This window comes from Oryctolagus cuniculus, chromosome 12 (assembly GCF_051225735.1).
Source record: "Oryctolagus cuniculus isolate XC-2025 breed Fujian yellow rabbit chromosome 12, ASM5122573v1, whole genome shotgun sequence".
In the NCBI taxonomy this organism is placed as follows: Eukaryota; Metazoa; Chordata; class Mammalia; order Lagomorpha; family Leporidae; genus Oryctolagus; species Oryctolagus cuniculus.
The window spans coordinates 93,537,098-93,558,193 of NC_142878.1; the positions used below are offsets into that span (position 1 = coordinate 93,537,098).

Below are 21,096 nucleotides of genomic sequence, written 5' to 3' on the forward strand. Positions count from 1 at the left end.
CATCATGCTCCCAAAAAAACAGAACACTTGAATACAAGATTATGAAGATGAGACAGAAGAAATGCAAGAAATAGAATTCCAAATATTGATGATAAGATTGTACAGAAGTAATCAAAAGCAAAAGCATGCACTACTAAAATCCATGGAGAACATGAAAGAAAATCTCTCATGAAATTAAAATCCTTTTTTTATTTTTTTATTTAGTAAATATAAATTACCAAAGTACAGATAATGGATTACATAGGCTTCCCCCCATAATTTCCCACCCACTCACACCCCTCCCATCTCCCGCTCCCTCTCCCATTCCATTCACATCAAGATTCACTTTCAATTATCTTTATATACAGAAGATCGATTCAGTATATATTAAGTAAAGATTTCATCAGTTTACACCCACACAGAAACACAAAGTGTAAAAATACAGTTTCAGCACTAGTTATAGCATTACTTCACATTGGACAACACACTAAGGACAGATCCCACATGAGAAGTAAGTACACAGTGACTCCTGTTGTTGACTTAACAATTTGACACTCTTGTTTATGGCGTCAGTAATCTCCCTAGGCTCTAGTCATGAGTTGCCAAGGCTATGGAAGCATTTTGGGTTCACCGACTTCGATCTTATTCTGACAGGGTCATAGTCAAAGTGGAAGTTCTCTCCTCCCTTCAGAGAAAGGTACCTCCTTCTTTGATGGCCCCGTTCTTTCCACTGGGATCTCACTCGAGCAGATCTTTCATTTCGGTCTTCTTTTTTTCCCAGAGTGTCTTGGCTTTCCATGCCTAAAATACTCTCATGGGCTCTTCAGCCAGGTCTGAATGCCTTAAGGGCTGATTTTGAGGCCAGAGTGCTGTTTAGGACATCTGCCATTCTATGCATCTGCTGTGTATCCCGCTTCTCATGTTGGATCGTTCTCTCCCTTTTTGATTCTGTCAGCTAGTATTAGCAGACACTAGTCTTGTTTGTGTTGTCCCTTTGACTCTTAGACCTATCAGTGTGATCAATTGTGAACTGAAGTTGATCATTTGGACTAGTGAGATGGCATTGGTACATGCCACCTTGATGGGATTGTACTGGAATCCCGTGGCATGTTTCTAACTCCACCATTTGGGGCAAATCCGATTGAGCATGTCCCAAATTGTACATCTCCTCCCTCTCTTATGCCCACTCTTATATTTAACAGAGATCACTTTTCAGTTAAAATTTAAACACCTAAGAATAGTTGTGTGTTAATTACAGAGTTCAACCAGTAGTACTAGAACAAAAAAAATACTAAAATGGATGAAGTATTACATTGTACATCAACAGTCAGGACAACAGCTGATCAAGTCACTGTTTCTCTGAGTGTCCATTTCACGTCAAGAGGTTTCCCCTTTGCTGCTCAGTTAGTTGTCGCCGATCAGGGAGAACATATGATATTTGTCCCTTTGGGCCTGGCTTAATTCACTCAGCATAATATTTTCCAGATTCCTCCATTTTGTTGCAAATGACCGGATTTCATTGTTTTTGACTGCTGTATAGTATTCAATAGAGTACATGACCCTTAATTTCTTTATCCAGTCTACTCTTGATGGGCGTTTGGGTTGGTTCCAGGTCTTGGCTATTGTGAATTGAGCTGCAATAAACATTAAGGTGCAGACAGCTTTTTTGTTTGCCTATTTACTTTATAAGGAGGAATAAAAATGAAATTAAAAACTCAATAGAACATGAAATCGAGATATTGAAGAGAAAACAAAATGAAAATGAAGAATTCAATGGAACAAATAAAAAATGCATTTGAGAACCTTAAAATCCAAATCAGGCAGAAGAGAGAATATCAGACTTAGAAGACAGAGCACAGAAAAGTATACAGTCTAGCTAAAGTCTGCAAGAGAAAATTAGAAATCTAAAACATATTGTTGAGAATCTATAGGGTACAATATAAAAAAAAAAAACAAGATCTTGTGTTCTACTAGTTTCTGAAGTTATGGAGAGGGAGAAAGTGTTAGAAGGCCTTTTATTAAGCAAAATATTAGCGAACTTCCAACAGACATGACCAGAAAAGATCATCAACACAACACATTGTAATCAAACTCACCACAGCGAAGTATAGGAAAAAGATTCTAAAATGTGCAAGAGAGAAATGCCTGATTACTTTCAAGGATCTCCAATTAGATTCACATCAGACTTCTAATCAGAAACCCTGCAAGCTGGGAGAGAATGGTGAGATATAGCCCAAGACTTAGAGAAAATACAGTCATCCTATTCTATTATACCCTGCAAAGGTCTCATTTGGGAATAAAGATGAAATAAAAGCCTTTCATAACAAACAGAATGAATTTGTCACCACTCATCCATCCCTGCAAAGGATGCTGAAGATGTTTTACAAACAGAAACACAGAAACACAATCATCAACAGAAAGAGGGTAAAGGAAGAAAACCTTGCAGTAAGGGATCACAGGAAGTTCAAACTATATATTAGAAATATCTTTGGGAACATGGCAGGGCAAAGTCACTACTTATCAGTAGCTGCACTGAAAGTAAATGGCCTCAACTCTCTAGAGATCCCAGTGGAAAGAACAGGTCATCAAAGAAGGAGGTACCTTTCTCTGAAGGGAGGAGAGAACTTCCACTTTGACTATGACCTTGTCTAAATAGTATCAGAGTCGGACAACTGAAAAGGCCTCCAGAGCCTTGCCAACTCATGACAAGAGCCTAGGGTGATTACTAATGCCATGAACAACAATTGCAATTTGTTAAGTCAACAACAGAAGTCACTGTGCACTTACTCATCATGTAGGATCTCTGTCCTAAATGTGCTGTACATTTTGATTTAATGCTATAACTAGTGCTCAAACAGTATTTTACACATTGTATTTCTGTGTGGGTGTAAACTGTTGAAATCTTTATTTAATATATGCTAAATTGATCTTCTGCATATAAAGATAATTGAAAATTAATCTTGATGTGAATGGAAGGGGAGAGGGAGTAGGGGAGAGGAGGGTTGCCGGTGGGAGGAAAGTTATGGGGGGTACCATTGTAATCCATAAGCTGTACTTCAGCAATTTATATTCATTAAATAAAAGTTTAAAATAAAAGACACAGACTGGCTGAATGGATTAAAAAACAAAACCCATCTATTTGCTGCTTAGAAGAAACACATCTTTCCAACAAAGATGCATGCAGACTGAAAGTGAAAGGTTGGAAAAAGATATTCCATGCCAAAAGAAACCAAAAAAGAGCTGATGTAGCCACCTTAATATCAGAAAAATAGAGTTTAACACAAAAAATGTTAAGAGAGACAAAGAGAGGCACTATATAATGATTAAGGTATCAATTCAACAGGAAGATGTAACTATTATAAATGTATATGCACCTAATTACAGGGCACCAGTTTATTTAAAAGATATGTTAAGGAACTTAAAGGGAGACTTAGACTCCAATACAATAATATTGGGGGGCTTCAATGCTCCACTTTTAGCAATGGACAGATCAACCAGACAGAAATCAACAAGGAAACAGCAGATTTACTTGACACTAGAGAACAAACAGATCTAAGAGATATGTACAGAAATATTCATCCTAATGTTACAGAATACACATTCTTCTCACTAGTGTATGGGACTTTCTCTAGGATAGACCCCATATTAGGCCATAAAGCAAGTCTCAGCAAATTTAAAACAAATCAAAATCAAACCATACATCTCAGACCACAATGGAATGAAGCTGGAAATCAGCAACTCAGGATTCTCTAGAGCATAAGTAAACACATGGAGAATGTCAGCATGCTCCTGAATGAACACTGGGTCATAGAAGAAATCAAAAGAGAAATCAAAAACCCTCAGGAAGCAAATGCAGATAACAACACAACATATCAAAACGTATGGGATACAGCAAAAGCAGTGTTAAGAGAAAAGTTTATAGCAATAGGTGCCTACATCAAGAAATTGGAAAGGCACCAAATAAATGAGCTATCAATGCATCTCAAAGATCTAGAAAAACTACAGCAAACCAAACCCAAAACTAGTAGGACAAAAGAAATAATTAAGATTAGAGAGAAAATCAACAAAATTGAATCCAAAAAATTACAAAAGAGAAGCAAAATGTTGAAAGGATTTTTTGAAAAATAAATAAACAAAATTGACTCACCATTGGCCCAACTAACCAAATAAAGGAGAGAGAAGACACAAATCAATAAAATTAGACATGAAAAGGAAATGTAACAACAGACACCACAGAAATGACAAGAGTCATTATGAATTACTGCAAAGAGTTGTATGCCAGCAATCAGGGAAATCTGTCAGGAATTGATAGATTCCTGGACATATACGATCTACAAAAATTGAAGCAAGAAACATAGAAAACCAAAAAAGACCCATAAAAAAGTCAGAAATTGATTCAGTAATAAAGGCCCTCCCAACAGAGAAAAGCCCAGGACAAGAGAGATTCACTGCTGAATTCTATCAGGCATTTACAGAAGAAATAACTCCAATTCTTCTCAAGCTATTCAAAACGATTGAAAGAGAGGGAATCCTCCCAAATTCTTTCTACAAAGCCAGTATCACTTAATTCCTAAACCTGAAAAAGATGTAGCAGAGAAAGAGAATTACACACCAATTTCTCTAAAGAACATACAACAAATACTCAACAAAATTCAAGCCAAAATAATCCAACAACAAATTAGAAAGATCATCCAACCCGACCAAGTGGGATTTATCCTTGTATGCAGGGATGGTTCAACATTCACAAATCAATCAATGTGATACACCACATTAACAAACTGCAGAAGAAACATCATATATCCTCCCAATAGATGCAGAAAATGCATTTGATAAATTACAAAACCATTTCATGATGAAAACTCTAACCAAATTGTGTATAGAAGGAAAATTCCTCAACACAATTAAGGCAATTTATGAAAAACCCGCGGCCAGCAACCTATTGAATGGGGAATAGTTGGAAGCATTTCCACTGAGATCCAGTTCCAGACAGGGATGCCAAATCTCACCATTGCTATTCAATATAGCACTAGAAGTTCTAGCCAAGCCATTAGTCAAGAAAAAGAAATTAAAAGGGGTACAAAAAGGGAAGGAAAATGTCAAACTATCCATCTTTGCAGACAACGTGACTCTTTATTTAAGGGATCCAAAGAACTCCACAAGAGACTGTTGGAACTCATAGACGAGTTTGGCAAAGTAGCAGGATATAAAATCAATACATAAAAATCAACAGTCTTTGTATACAGACACTGCCAGAACTGAGAAATAACTTCTAAGGTCAATCCCATTCACAACAGCTACCAGAAAAAACCAAATACCTTGGAAAAAACTTAACCAAGGATGTCAAATATTTCTATAATGAGAATTACAAAATCTTAAAGAACTAGAAGAGGATACCAAAAAATGGAAAAATATTCCATGCTCACTGATTGGAAGAATCAATATCATCAAAATGTCCATTCTTCTTCCAAAAGCAATTTACAGATTCAGTGTGATACCAATGAAAATATCAAACACATTCTTATCAGACCTAGAAAAAATGATGCTGATATTCATATAGAAACATATATTTAGGTGCAGAAGACCTCAAATAGATAAACGAGTCTTATACAACAAATACAGAGCTGGAGGCATCAGAATACCAGATTTCAAGACTTACTACAGGGCAATTATAATCGAAACAGCATGGTACTGTACAGAAACAGATGGATAGGCAATAGAACAGAATAGGAACACCAGGAATCAATCCAAACATCTACAACCAATTTATATTTGATCAAGGAGCTAAAACCAAGTCCTGGAGCAAGGAGAGTCTTTTAAACAAATATTGTTGGGGAAACAGGATTTCCACATGCAGAAGTATGAAGCAAGATACCTATGTTACACCTTACACAAAAATCCACCCAACATAGATCTAAATCTATGACTCAACATCATAAAATTATTACAGAACATTGGAGAAAGTCTGCAAGATATAGGCACAGGCAAGACTTCTTGGAAAAATCTCCAGTGGCATAGGCAGTCAAAGCCAAAATTAACAACAGGGATTACATCAAATTGAAAAGTTTCTGTACTGCAAAAAAAGTCAGCAAAGTGAAGAGGCAACTGAAAAAATGGGAGAAAATCTTTGCAAATTATGCAACTGATAAAGGATTAATAACCAAAATCTGGCAGGTACCTCAGCTCACTTGGCTAATCTTCTGCCTGTGGAGCTGGCATCCTGGGTTATAGTCCCTGTTGGGGTGCCGGGTACTGTCCCAGTTGCTCCTCTTCCAGTCCAGCTCCCTGCTGTGGCCTGGGAAGGCAGTGAAGGATGTCCCAAGTGGTTGGGCCCTGCACCCACATGGGGGACAAGGAGGAAGCATCTGGCTCCTTGCTTTGGATCGGCACAGTGCGCCAGTGTAGCAGCCATTTGGGGGGTGAACCGAAGGAAAAGGAAGACTTTTCTCTCTGTCTCTCTCTCTCTCACTGTCTAACTCTGCCTGTAAAAAAAATAACCAGAATCTACGAAGAGATCAAGAAACTTCACAACAGCAAAACAAACAACCCACTTAAGTGATGGGCCAAGAGCCTAAAAGACATTTTTCAAGAGGAAATCCAAATGGCCAACAGGCACATGAAAAAATGTTCAGGATCACTAGCCATCAGGGAAATGCAAATCAAAACCACAATGAGGTTTCACCTCACTCCTGTTAGAATGGCTTTCATACAGAAATCAACTAACAACAGATGATGGTGAGGTGGTGGGGGCAAAGGCACAATAACCCACTGTTGGTGGGAATGCAGACTGGTAAAGCCACTATGGATACAGTTTGGAGATACCTCAGAAATCTGAATGTATCCCTACCACATGACCCAGCAATTCCATTCTTTGGAATTTACCCAAGGATAATTAAATTGGCAAATAAAAGAGCTGTCTACACCTCAATGTTTATTGCAGCACAATTCAGAATGGCTAAGACATGGAAACAACCTAAATGCCCATCAACAGAAGACTGGATAAAGAAGTTAAGTGAGATGTATTCTACAGAATACTACACAGTGGTAAAAGAAATGAAATCTGGTCATTTGCAACAAAATGGAGGAATCTGGAAAACATCATACTGAGTGAAATAAGCCAGTTCCAAAGGGACAACTATCATATGTTCTCCCTGATATGTGACAACTGAGCGCCTAAAAGGAAAACTGTAGAAGTGAAACTGACACTATGAGAAGCAATGACTTGATCAGCCCTTGTGATGACTGTCAAGGAACAGCTTACTATTTTATTCATTGTAGTATTTTCTTCTTCTACTTAATACCATTGGTTGAGCTTTTTACTTAACACAGAATTATTCTTAGGTGCTTAAATCAAATTGAAATAAAAAATAAGAGTTGGAATAAGAGATGGAGGGGATATACAGTTTGGCACATGCTCCCAGGTATTTACCCCTAAGGGTAAAGCTTAAAACTTGCCATGGGACTCGAAATACTAAGAATTGGCATGTACCAATGCCACCTTACTAATGAAAGTGATCAGTTTAAGTCCATAACTGATCATAAAGAGGATTAAGTGTCAAGGGAGCACACAAATAAGACCAGTGTCTGCTAATAATTGCAGAATTAAAAAGGAGAGAACAATCCAGGATGGGAAGCAGGTCACAGAGCAGACTCTTAGAACGACAAATGCTGTAAACAGAACTCTGGCCTCAGAATCACACCTTAAAGCATTTGGATCTGGCTACAAAGCACATGAGAGTAGTTCAGGCATGGAAACACAGGACATTGTGGCAAAAATGACCTTAAAGAAAGACATCTGTGAGTGAGATTCCAGCAGAAAGAAGCGGACATTAAAGAATGAGGTACCTTTCTCTGAAGGGAGGAGAGAACTTCCAGTTTGATTATGACCTTGTATAAATAATGTTGGACTTTGTGAACTCAAGAGGCTTCCATAGCCTTGGCAGCTCATGAAAAGAGCCTCAGGTGATTACTGACATCATGAATAAAAGTCTGAACTGTTAAATCATCAACAGGAGTCACTGTGCACTTGCTCCCTATATTGGGACCTGTGTACTTAACGTTTTTTACTATCAGAATTAACACTATAACTAGTTCTCAAACCATGCTTTATACTTTGTCTTTCTGTGTGGGTGCAACCTGTTGAAATCTTTACTTAGTATAGAGTTGATCTTCTGTATATAAAGATATTTAAAATGAACCTTAATGAAGAATGGGATAGGAGAGGGAGTAGGAGATGGGATGGTTGTGGGTGGAAGGGTGGTTATAGAGCAAAGAATCACTATAATCCAAAAGCTGTACTTTTGAAATTTACATTTATTAAATAAAAGTTTTCTATAATTATAACATATCTGAATAGAGCAATACTGAGTAAGAACACTAATCAGGAATAATGTGTTCAAATGAAAGATTAGCAACAAATATCTTCATTAATAAAATCTACAAAATTAAAAAAAATAACACCAATCTTTTGAAAAGTTAGAGAGGTAACTTTTCCAAACTCATCATATGAGGCCAGCTGGTAAAGCCATTATGGAAGTCTGTTTGGAGATTCCTCAGAAACCTGAATATAACCCTACCATAAAACCCAGCCATCCCATCCCTTGGAATTTACCCAAAGGAAATTAAGTTGGCAAATAAAAGAGCTGTCTATATCTAATGTGTATTGCAGCTCAATTCACAATAGCTAAGACCTGGAATCAACCTAAATGCCCATCAACAAAAGACTGGATAAAGAAATTATGGGATATGCACTCTATAGAATACTATACAGCATTAAAAAATGAAATCTGTTCATTTGAAACAAAATGGAGGAATCTGGAATACATCATGCTGAGTGAACTAATCCAGTCCCAAAGGGACAAATATCATACGTTCTTGAACGGTGACAACTGACTGAGCACCTAAGAGGAAACCTGTTGAAGTGAAATGTACACTATGAGAAAAAATGACTTGATCAGCCCTTGTCCTGACTGTTGAAGAACAACTTACTATTTTGTTCCTTTTAGTATTTTTGTTCTACTTAATGCCAGTGGTTGAACTCATTAATTAACATGCAATTATTCTTAGGTGTTTAAATTTAACTGAAAAGTGATCTCTGTTAAATATAAGAGTGGAAATAAGAGGGTGGGGGGATGTACAGTATGGCCCATGCTCATCAGACATACCCCTAGTGGTAGAGTTAGAAACATGCCAGGGGATTCCAATTCAATCCCATTAAGGTGGCATGTACCAATGCCAGCTCACTAGTCAAAGTGATCAGTTTCAATTCATAATTGATCATAATGATAGGATTGAGAGTCAAAGGGATCACCTAAACAAGACTAGTATCTGTTAATACTAACTGATAGAATTAAAAAGGAGAGAACACCTAAGAATAATTGTGTGTTAATTACAGAGTTCAACCAATGGTACTAGAACAAAAAAATACTAAAATGGATAAAGTATTAGATTGTACATCAACCGTGTGGACAAGAGCTGATCAAGTCACTGTTTCTCATAGTGTCCATTTCACTTCAAGAGGTTTCCCCTTTGCTGCTCAGTTGGTTCTCACCAATCAGGGAGAACATATGATATTTGTCCCTTTGGGACTGGCTTAATTCACTCAGCAGGATGTTTTCCAAATTCCTGAATCTTGTTGCAAATGACTGAGTTTCATTGTTTTTGACTGCTGTATAGTATTCGAAAGAGTACATGTCCCATAATTTCTTTATCCAGTCTACTGTTGATGGGCATTTGGGTTGGTTTCAGGTCTTAGCTATTATTGTGAATTGAGCTGCAATAAACATTAAAGTGCAGACAGCTTGTTTGTTTGCCAATTTCATTTCCTTTGGATAAATTCCAAGGAGTGGGATGGCTGGGTTGAATGCTAGGGTTATCTTCAGGTTTCTGAGGAATCTGCAGACTGACTTCCATAGTGGCTTGACCTGTTTGCATTCCCACCAACAGTGGGTTAGTGTCCCTTTTTCCCCACATCCTCACCAGCATCTGTTGTTGGTAGATTTCTGAATGTGAGCCATTCTAACCGGGGTGAGGTGAAAGCTCATTGTGGTTTTGATTTGCATTTCCCTGATTGCTAGTGATCTTGAACATGGTTTCATGTGCCTGTTGGCCATTTGGATTTCCTCTTTTGAAAAATGTCTATTGAGGTCCTTGGCCCATCTCTTAAGGGGGTTGTTTGTTTTGTTTTTGTGGAGTTTCTTGATCTCTTTGTAGATTCTGGTTATTAACCCTTTATCAGTTGCATAGTTTGCAAATATATTTTCCCATTCTGTTGGTTGCCTCTTCACTTTCCTGATGTTTCTTTTGAAGTACAGAAACTTCTCAATTTGATGCAATCCCAAATGTTAATTTTGGCTTTGACTGGCTGTGCTTCTGGGGTGTTTTCCAAGAAGTCATTGCTGGTACCTATATCTTGCAGTGTTTTTCCAATGCTCTCTAATAATTTGATGGTGTCAGGTTGTAGATTTAAGTCTTTAATCCATGTTGAGTGAATTTTTGTGTATGGTGCAAGGTAGGGGTCTTGCTTCATGATTCTGCACATGGAAATCCAATTTTCCCAACACCATTTATTGAATAGACTGTCCTTACTCCAGGGATTGGTTTTGGATCCTTGATCAAATATGAGTTGGCTGTAGATGTTTGGGTTGATTTCTGGTGTTTCAATTCTGTTCCATTGGTCTATCCATCTGTTTCTGTACCAGTACCATGCTGTTTTGATAACAACTGCCCTGTAGTATGTCCTGAAATCTGGTATTGTCATGCCTCCAGCTTTGTTTTTGTTGTACAAGATTGCTTTAGCTATTCGAGCTGACTTACCTCAAACGGTAGAGATAGAAACATACCAGGGGATTCCAATTCAATCCCATCAAGGTGGCATATACCAATGCCTTCTCACTAGTCCCAGTGATCAATTTCTGTTCGCAATTGATCATAAGGATAGGACTAAGAACCAAAGGGATCACATAAACAAGAATAGTGTCTGCAAATACTAGCTGATAGAAAAAAAAGGGAGAGAATGATCCATCATGGGAAGTGAGATACACCACAGACCCACAGAATGGAAGATGTCCTAAACAGCACTCTGACCTCAGAATCAGCCCTTAAGGCATGCGGATCCGGCTGAAAAGCCCATGAGAGTATTTCAGGCATGGAAAGCCAAGACACTCTGGGGGGGGAACCTAAAAAAAAGATCTCCGCAAGTGAGATCCCAGTGGAAAGAACAGGTCATCAAAGAAGGAGGTACCTTTCTCTGAAGGGAGGAGAGAACTTCCACTTTGACCATGGCCTTGTCTAAATATGATCAGAGTCGGTGAAGTCAGGGGGCTTCCATAGCCTTGGCAGCTCATGACAAGAGCCTAGGGTGATTACTGAGGCCATAAACAAGAGTGTCAATTTGTTAAGTCAACAACAGGAGTACACTGTACACTTACTCCTCATGTTGGATCTCTGTCCTTAGTGTGCTGTACATTGAGATTGAATGCTATAACTAGTACTCAAACAGTATTTTTCACTTTATGTTTCTGTGTGGGAGCAAACTGTTGAAATCTTTACTTAATGTATGCTAAACTGATCTTCTGTATATAAAGAGAATCGAAAATGAATCTTGATGTGAATGGAAGGGGAGAGGGAGTGGATAAGGGGAGGGCTGCGGGTGGGAGGGATGTTATGGGGGGAAGCCATTGTAATCCATAAGCTGTACTTTGGAAATTTATATTCATTAAATAAAAGTTAAAAAGAAAAAGAAAAGCATGTATTTGATTTTCTGGCTCCAGTCAAAATTACGAAGTTATCCAGAGATCCCCTTTAAAGCTATCTTATTTGCATGAGCTTAGCTATGGCCTGAAATTTGTGTATTAGACAGAATCATAGCCACTCATATTGCCCATGAAATATCTGAGTCTTAAAATCAAAGGTACAGGAATTGAGGAGAAAAGAATTTTTTTCTTTTACCAGTCACAAATGAACTCTCAAATTTATAAACCATTTTATAGCCAGCAGAATCTGATATTCTGAGATATTCTCAAATGCTACAAGCTATCATTTGACTAAACCAAATTTGGATGCATAATGAAACTACTGTGTGTTCAACAGTTTATTTGATTCTCAGTTCTCACACCAGTTAGCTTGGGGTTGGGGAGTGAAGAATGATTGGCCTTTACAAAGATTTTACTCTCCACACAAGGGTGTGAAGGCATTTAATCCCAATTAGGAGAGATTAATCATTGGGAACAGGTGGGACCCTAATGACGTGATTAGGTTAAATCAATTCATGTGATTATTGAGTGACTGCTTATTCCCAGGTGTGTGCTATAGAAACTACTTCATATTTGAACCTCCTGCAATTTCATTATTTGGTCATATGGTCTCTGTGCCACCCAAACCTCTGCCAACAAGATGACCATCAACAGATACTGCCCTCCGACCTTGGACCCAACCCATGAGACAAATACCATTTCTTTCTAAATTACTGAGTCTGTACTATTCTGTTATTAGCATCAAACAAAACCTGACTCAGAACCTAGGAAGAGCCGTGCTGACAGGACTGAATTGTAAACTAGTGACCTCGTTTCTCAACCAAAGGATATCAGATCACATGTGGAAGTTCATTTCTCCATGTGGATTCTGTAATCACCATCAATTTGGAAAGCTGTGCGGCCCCACGGCTCACACAAACCCTTTTCCTTTAGACACAGGACAGGACACCAGGGTCCTGGCTACTGGCCCAGCTCACCTCCTGTGACCATAGAATACTGGTCTCTGACACTCACCACTTTCCAGCTTCCAACGAGTCCCAGCATCCTCCTGAGGGCTCCTGAGAGTGGTGAGGGAAGTTCACAGAGCAGCAATGGGTGAAACACCTGAGACCTCTCTCAGGAACAAACCCAGAAAGCCTAACATTGGGATGCCAGAAAAGAAGATGCTGTGTGGTTCAGCAGTGTTGCCTTTGAACACCTGATTTTAAAGTCTGCCCTAACAATGAGCATGCATAACATCAGAGAACACACAGCCAATCCAAATGCTCCTAGCTTGAGGGCCGTAGCTTGGGGTTGTGGCAGGTGGGGGCAGAGAGGAACTCTGCTTGGTCTCAGGTCTGAAACTGCCTCATCTTTGCAGCTTGATCCTCCCAACAGCAGGGGCCGCTCTCACCTCCCTGATGATCATGACATCAGAGCACTGTCCCTCCCTCCTTTTGCCAGGACCCTATTAAAATCTTGTGACCCTTGGACTTTCAATAATGGCCTCATGTGTAACAGAATGCTGAATCTTTCCGGTATTCTGGGTCTTTATCTGGGTTTTTATATTATTTATATTCTTGGCTCTTTTTTAAGGTCATTTGACTTTTTTTTTTAAAAAATTGACTCCAGGACTATTTTAAGATACTAAAAAAATACATTACATAGATTGACCTCTCTTTCTCTTGTTTCCATTACAGATATTCACTTGTAGTTCTGTATTCTGTAATTTAATATTGTTGTCTGTTTCATTCTTACTGGCATGTCATAACACATTGGGTTTATATATTGATCTTATACACAGTAATCCTGCATAATTCTCTGGTCAGTTTTTATTTGTTTTGAATTTTAAGGGATTATCTCCGTATATAATAGTTTAATTAACATTTATTGATGGTTTTGCTGCTTAAAAGCATATCCTTATACATAAAATTTTCTCTTTTTTAAATTTCCTAACTGCACATCTAGGACATTATTGAAGACAGAAAATAAAAGGAGAGCGTCTTGTACAGCTGTGTTCCAAGGGAAATAGCTTTCAGTGTTCTATGACAATTATGCTTTATATTATAGGTGCATTGCAGTCCATCTTAGTTATAATATGCAATAACTATTTTTACTGCTTTACTCACGGTTTATTTTTGTGATTAGATGCTTAATTTTATTCGAAACTTTTCATCTTTTAATTGCAGTTACCATGTGATTTTTTTGTGTTTCTCTTCCACATGAATTATTTACATGACTTATTTTGGAATGTTAAACACCTTGGCATCTTTGACTCTATCTTGCTTTTTTATTGATCTCTTGTGATTTCATATTTTGCTCTATATTAACATTTTGCTTAAAATATTTGTACCTCTTTTTATAAAGATATGTTCTTTTTTTTGAGGGTCTTAAACAACTAAAATTTATTTTCTCACTGCTCTGGAGGCTGAAAGTTCAAAATTGAAGTGTAGGCAGAGTTGGATTCCTCTGAGGCCTCTCTTTCCTTAGCTTGCAGAGGATGCCTCTCTCACTGCCTTCTTTTTTTTTTAACTTTTATTTAATGCGAGGAGTGCCTGTGGGGTTTCAGACCCAGTATGCCAGTGGGCCTATCACTGGTGACTATCTGGTGACTATATGGGTGGATGAGCCTCATCAGTGTCAAGGAAGGTCCAGAGGAACCCATGAGATTTCCCTGAAATCCATCAACTTAGGAGCCCCCTCAGCACAGCATCAAGTAGAGAGTATTCTGCTTTTGTTGTGGATGGCCAGATTGGGTACTAGCCGGTGGATAATGGATAAAGGGAAGTCAGGTAGAACATCACATGGTGGTACACTCAGTAGTGTGTCAGGAAGCTGCTGCTGTGCACGCTTCTTGGATGTTTGTGCTTGGGGATTTTCCAGGTCAGTTTGATAGTGAGAGCCTAATTTCAGGGGCTATTAGACATCAGAGCCAGGAGATTTGGTTTGACCTGAGGGTCAAATATATACTTATATTCAAAATCCAATATTTAAATAGGTTATATTTTGAATATCTATTCTGCACAGTTGTCTCATTCAATAATAAGTGGTTTCTGTTTCCTTGTTGCAGGGCAGGCATTGTTCATGGTTATGCCATTTGTGTGTAACATTAGCATTTTGTTTTGAAAAATCTGAAAGGACACTGCAGCTGTACTGATAGCGAATATCTGTGTGATTTCTCAACTGATTGATTGTGATATGAAATCACAAGAGATCAATAAAAAAGCAAGATAGAGTCAAAGATGCCAAGGTGTTTAACATTCCAAAATAAGTCATGTAAATAATTCATGTGGAAGAGAAACACAAAAAAATCACATGGTAACTGCAATTAAAAGATGAAAAGTTTCGAATAAAATTAAGCATCTAATCACAAAAATAAACCGTGAGTAAAGCAGTAAAAATAGTTATTGCATATTATAACTAAGATGGACTGCAATGCACCTATAATATAAAGCATAATTGTCATAGAACACTGAAAGCTATTTCCCTTGGAACACAGCTGTACAAGACGCTCTCCTTTTATTTTCTGTCTTCAATAATGTCCTAGATGTGCAGTTAGGAAATTTAAAAAAGAGAAAATTTTATGTATAAGGATATGCTTTTAAGCAGCAAAACCATCAATAAATGTTAATTAAACTATTATATACGGAGATAATCCCTTAAAATTCAAAACAAATAAAAACTGACCAGAGAATTATGCAGGATTACTGTGTATAAGATCAATATATAAACCCAATGTGTTATGACATGCCAGTAAGAATGAAACAGACAACAATATTAAATTACAGAATACAGAACTACAAGTGAATATCTGTAATGGAAACAAGAGAAAGAGAGGTCAATCTATGTAATGTATTTTTTTAGTATCTTAAAATAGTCCTGGAGTCAATTTTTTAAAAAAAAAAAGTCAAATGACCTTAAAAAAGAGCCAAGAATATAAATAATATAAAAACCCAGATAAAGACCCAGAATACCGGAAAGATTCAGCATTCTGTTACACATGAGGCCATTATTGAAAGTCCAAGGGTCACAAGATTTTAATAGGGTCCTGGCAAAAGGAGGGAGGGACAGTGCTCTGATGTCATGATCATCAGGGAGGTGAGAGCGGCCCCTGCTGTTGGGAGGATCAAGCTGCAAAGATGAGGCAGTTTCAGACCTGAGACCAAGCAGAGTTCCTCTCTGCCCCCACCTGCCACAACCCCAAGCTACGGCCCTCAAGCTAGGAGCATTTGGATTGGCTGTGTGTTCTCTGATGTTATGCATGCTCATTGTTAGGGCAGACTTTAAAATCAGGTGTTCAAAGGCAACACTGCTGAACCACACAGCATCTTCTTTTCTGGCATCCCAATGTTAGGCTTTCTGGGTTTGTTCCTGAGAGAGGTCTCAGGTGTTTCACCCATTGCTGCTCTGTGAACTTCCCTCACCACTCTCAGGAGCCCTCAGGAGGATGCTGGGACTCGTTGGAAGCTGGAAAGTGGTGAGTGTCAGAGACCAGTATTCTATGGTCACAGGAGGTGAGCTGGGCCAGTAGCCAGGACCCTGGTGTCCTGTCCTGTGTCTAAAGGAAAAGGGTTTGTGTGAGCCGTGGGGCCGCACAGCTTTCCAAATTGATGGTGATTACAGAATCCACATGGAGAAATGAACTTCCACATGTGATCTGATATCCTTTGGTTGAGAAACGAGGTCACTAGTTTACAATTCAGTCCTGTCAGCACGGCTCTTCCTAGGTTCTGAGTCAGGTTTTGTTTGATGCTAATAACAGAATAGTACAGACTCAGTAATTTAGAAAGAAATGGTATTTGTCTCATGGGTTGGGTCCAAGGTCGGAGGGCAGTATCTGTTGATGGTCATCTTGTTGGCAGAGGTTTGGGTGGCACAGAGACCATATGACCAAATAATGAAATTGCAGGAGGTTCAAATATGAAGTAGTTTCTATAGCACACACCTGGGAATAAGCAGTCACTCAATAATCACATGAATTGATTTAACCTAATCACGTCATTAGGGTCCCACCTGTTCCCAATGATTAATCTCTCCTAATTGGGATTAAATGCCTTCACACCCTTGTGTGGAGAGTAAAATCTTTGTAAAGGCCAATCATTCTTCACTCCCCAACCCCAAGCTAACTGGTGTGAGAACTGAGAATCAAATAAACTGTTGAACACACAGTAGTTTCATTATGCATCCAAATTTGGTTTAGTCAAATGATAGCTTGTAGCATTTGAGAATATCTCAGAATATCAGATTCTGCTGGCTATAAAATGGTTTATAAATTTGAGAGTTCATTTGTGACTGGTAAAAGAAAAAAATTCTTTTCTCCTCAATTCCTGTACCTTTGATTTTAAGACTCAGATATTTCATGGGCAATATGAGTGGCTATGATTCTGTCTAATACACAAATTTCAGGCCATAGCTAAGCTCATGCAAATAAGATAGCTTTAAAGGGGATCTCTGGATAACTTCGTAATTTTGACTGGAGCCAGAAAATCAAATACATGCTTTTCTTTTTCTTTTTAACTTTTATTTAATGAATATAAATTTCCAAAGTACAGCTTATGGATTACAATGGCTTCCCCCCATAACATCCCTCCCACCCGCAGCCCTCCCCTTATCCACTCCCTCTCCCCTTCCATTCACATCAAGATTCATTTTCGATTCTCTTTATATACAGAAGATCAGTTTAGCATACATTAAGTAAAGATTTCAACAGTTTGCTCCCACACAGAAACATAAAGTGAAAAATACTGTTTGAGTACTAACGCATTCAATCTCAATGTACAGCACACTAAGGACAGAGATCCTACATGAGGAGTAAGTGCACAGTGACTCCTGTTGTTGATTTAACAAATTGACACTCTTGTTTATGGCCTCAGTAATCACCCTAGGCTCTTGTCATGAGCTGCCAAGGCTATGGAAGCCCCCTGACTTCACCGACTCTGATCATATTTAGACAAGGCCATGGTCAAAGTGGAAGTTCTCTCCTCCCTTCAGAGAAAGGTACCTCCTTCTTTGATGACCCATTCTTTCCACTGGGATCTCACTCGTGGAGATCTTTCATTTAGGTTTTTTTTTCCCCCAGAGTGTCTTGGCTTTCCATGCCTGAAATACTCTCATGGGCATTTCAGCCGGATCCTCATGCCTTAAGGGCTGATTCTGAGGCCAGAGTGCTGTTAGGACATTTGCCATTCTATGGGTCTGCTGTGTATCTCACTTCCCATGTTGGATCATTCTCTCCCTTTTTGATTCTATCAGCTAGTATTTGCAGACACTAGTCTTGTTTATGTGATCCCTTTGGTTCTTAGTCCTATCATTACGATCAATTGTGAACAGAAATTGATCACTGGGACTAGTGAGATGGCATTGGTACATGTACAAATACATGCTTTTCATTGGTATATGCCTGGGATGTGTTGACGCTAAAATCGTCATCCATTATGTCTACTAACTCTATATAATGTCAGAATTGAACTGTTGGTAAGTCATAGGTGTTATAGATGTGTTGTTTGATATTAAGCAAACAACACACATTTGGTGTTAGTGATCACGAAAATGACTGCACAGGTCACAGACTTAAACTGATTTTAAGTGTTTGGTTTCTGGTGAGGATTAAGACCTTGGAGGAGGGAGCCAATGCAAACTGTTGGGAGGGAAAAGTAAAAAGTGTAGAACTCTCGGAATTAAATGTTCTGGCTGCTGAGGATTGTCTTAGTTCCTGAGAGTGAATCCCCTTAGTCTGCATCTCCTGAGAGTGATCCCCAAAGTCTGGGAACCTGAGTTTGGTGTCCCTTGATACTGTGGGATAAATAGGTTGCTTCCTTTCAATTGCACTTAGTACACCAGTTTAGAAATTATGTGCCATGATTTCATGTTAGACATATATACTCTTGCATAGATCCCTAATATACAGTAATAAAACCTGAAAGGAAGACAATTGTTGACATCTTTGTTTTCTGCTAAATTTGAATAAGAATGTTAACATCCATAGAACTAATATTCAGGAAAATATAGGGGCCTTGGTCAGTTCAGGTATTTTCCCAATCTCTTCTACTTCTGCCCCCAAGAGGGAAGTCCTGGTTCTTTGATGTTTTTGTTTGCTTACTTTCTGTTTCTCTAAACCATGAGTTTTGCTAGCTTTGTTTGGTATTTGTGACAATATCTTTCTTGATTTTTGTTCCTCATCTGCTAATTCTTGGCCTTTTTTGTTACATTATGGCAAAATGCTGTCATGTTATAGATTGTGTATAGACTGTGCTTCTGTAGGAAACATTGATAGTTAAAATGGATTGTCTATCTTTTCTTCCATTTGTACTGATTTTTGTGCTTTTTCAACACTTGAAGTGACCTTATTTATTTATTTTCTCCATCTAGTGTTAGCTGATGTACCTGCACAATGACATATGGATAACTATTAATTACCCCTGGTTGGGTATTTATGCCATTGTATTTATTTGTTCTGATAAACACTGGGCAATCCTTGCAGTTTTGTAAGCATTTTTCTTAAATATTCTGATGCTCTATCTATGAACACTGATATGAAACACTGTACTATCCTCATAGAAAATGATCTGCTCATCTCACTGTGTAACCCTTTTAAATTTTCTGACACAAATCCTGATTAACCTGAAGTGCATATTGCTTTTCCAGGCTTCAATGTAATGGTGTTATAATGGACCATGTTTCTGCATATTTTCTATTTAATCATTTTATATCTTCATTCTATTTTACTTTTGAAATCTGTACATATGTATCTTAAGTTCACAAAAATGTAATGTATTTAGCACATAAAATTGGTTTGGAACACTATTTCTTTGGAAGCTCAGATATCTTATAAAAGAATGTTCTCAACTCTTTACTCCTATTGTTTATATAATTTCTGTCATTATTTTTAATGATCAGAAACTGTAACAACACTGTTTATTGTTAAGCTTTTATTAAAATGATAATATTATCTGTTAGGTTACATTGGAATAAAGAATATAAATATTTTGCTATACCTCCATTTGCTTTCAGTCTTTTCTTTACTTGGATGACTTCCAAGACTATGTTGCTCTTTATGTCTAATGAATTATTTTCTAAAATTGACTTGATAGAAAACAAGAGACAATGAATGAGAGAAAGAGCTCCTATTCACAAGTTCACTTTGCAAATGTTCACATCTTCCAGGGAGGGATCAGATCTAAACCTGAGAGCAGGTAACTCACTTCAGGTTTTCCATGTGGGTGGCACAAACCACATGTCTTGAGACATCATCATGACTTCCCAGGGTCTGCTTTAATTGGAAGCTGGAGTTAGGATCAGAATCAGGAAATGCACCCGGGTCCTCAATTGTGGAATACAGTTTTATTAATCTTAACAGTTACCCTAAGCCTTTTTTTAAACTGAAATACACGGATCCAAGTTTGAACATCATGCCTGTAATTTGACAACAGTATTAAGAATGAATGAAACAGTATAAAGGGATGGGGTCATGAGCAGTGAGTTAAGCCATGACTTGGGATGCCCTCATCTCATATTTATCGTCCTCATTCAGGTCCTGGCCATTCCCCACTTCCAATCCAGATTCTTGCTACAATGTATCTGAGGGGCATTTGATGATGTCTTAAGTACTCATGTACCTTCTGCCTACATTGGAGATACAAAAGGTGTTCCTGGCTCCTAGATTAAACTGGAACCAGTCCCAGGTTTTGCAAACATTGACAAGTGAACTAGTGGATGGAAGATCTATCCACTACTGTCCCTCCTCCTTTCAAGTAAATAAATACATATTAAAACCTTACAACTATTCTTCCATTTAGGTTCAAGTTTAGCTTTGCAACAATGGCATTCATAGAATATCAGAAAGTCATGCAAGGGATGAGCAGAAAGTTCAATGGGAAAGGCAACCTTGATTTTTAGATTTTAAGATTATTTAAATAATCCTTAGCAGGACTGGAGATTATTGCCTTATTACTTCCTTATGCTTTGTAAATGATGTCGTTTGTTAAGCACATATTACAGATAGTTCATTGATAGAATATAGAGACAGTTCTGATTTTTAAAATTTTGCTCAGTCTTTGATTAACACTACTTGTATATTATTACAGGATACAGTGAAGCATTTGAGTACATACACAACATAATTTAATCAATCTAGAAAATGAGGATTTTCCTTGCTTATTTTGTGTTTAAGGCCTACAAGCTCCCCCATTCCAATTTCTTATACAGTGTATCTTATCATGAACTAAAGTCACAACACTGTATTATGGAACACTGCAACTGGTTCGTCCTTTCTAACTCTGTTTCTATATCTGTTATCATACCACCCAGTATCTCCAGTAATGAATCTTCCCATCCTAATTAAAAACATTTATATTTATATCCACCATTTTTTAGAAACCCATATATCAGA

At 38.0% G+C, this 21,096-nt stretch overlaps 1 long non-coding RNA gene across 7 annotated transcripts in view; it reads left to right on the plus strand.

The window, feature by feature from the left end:
- The first annotated feature begins 15,774 nt into the window (after positions 1-15,774).
- LOC149123167 (uncharacterized) overlaps positions 15,775-21,096 on the plus strand; it is a 119,148-nt gene continuing 113,826 nt past the window's right edge. For all 7 annotated transcript variants that reach the window (XR_016218567.1, XR_016218571.1, XR_016218568.1 and 4 more), the window contains exon 1: positions 15,775-16,185. This is a non-coding gene — a long non-coding RNA (uncharacterized LOC149123167). The remainder of the gene's footprint in view (positions 16,186-21,096) is intronic.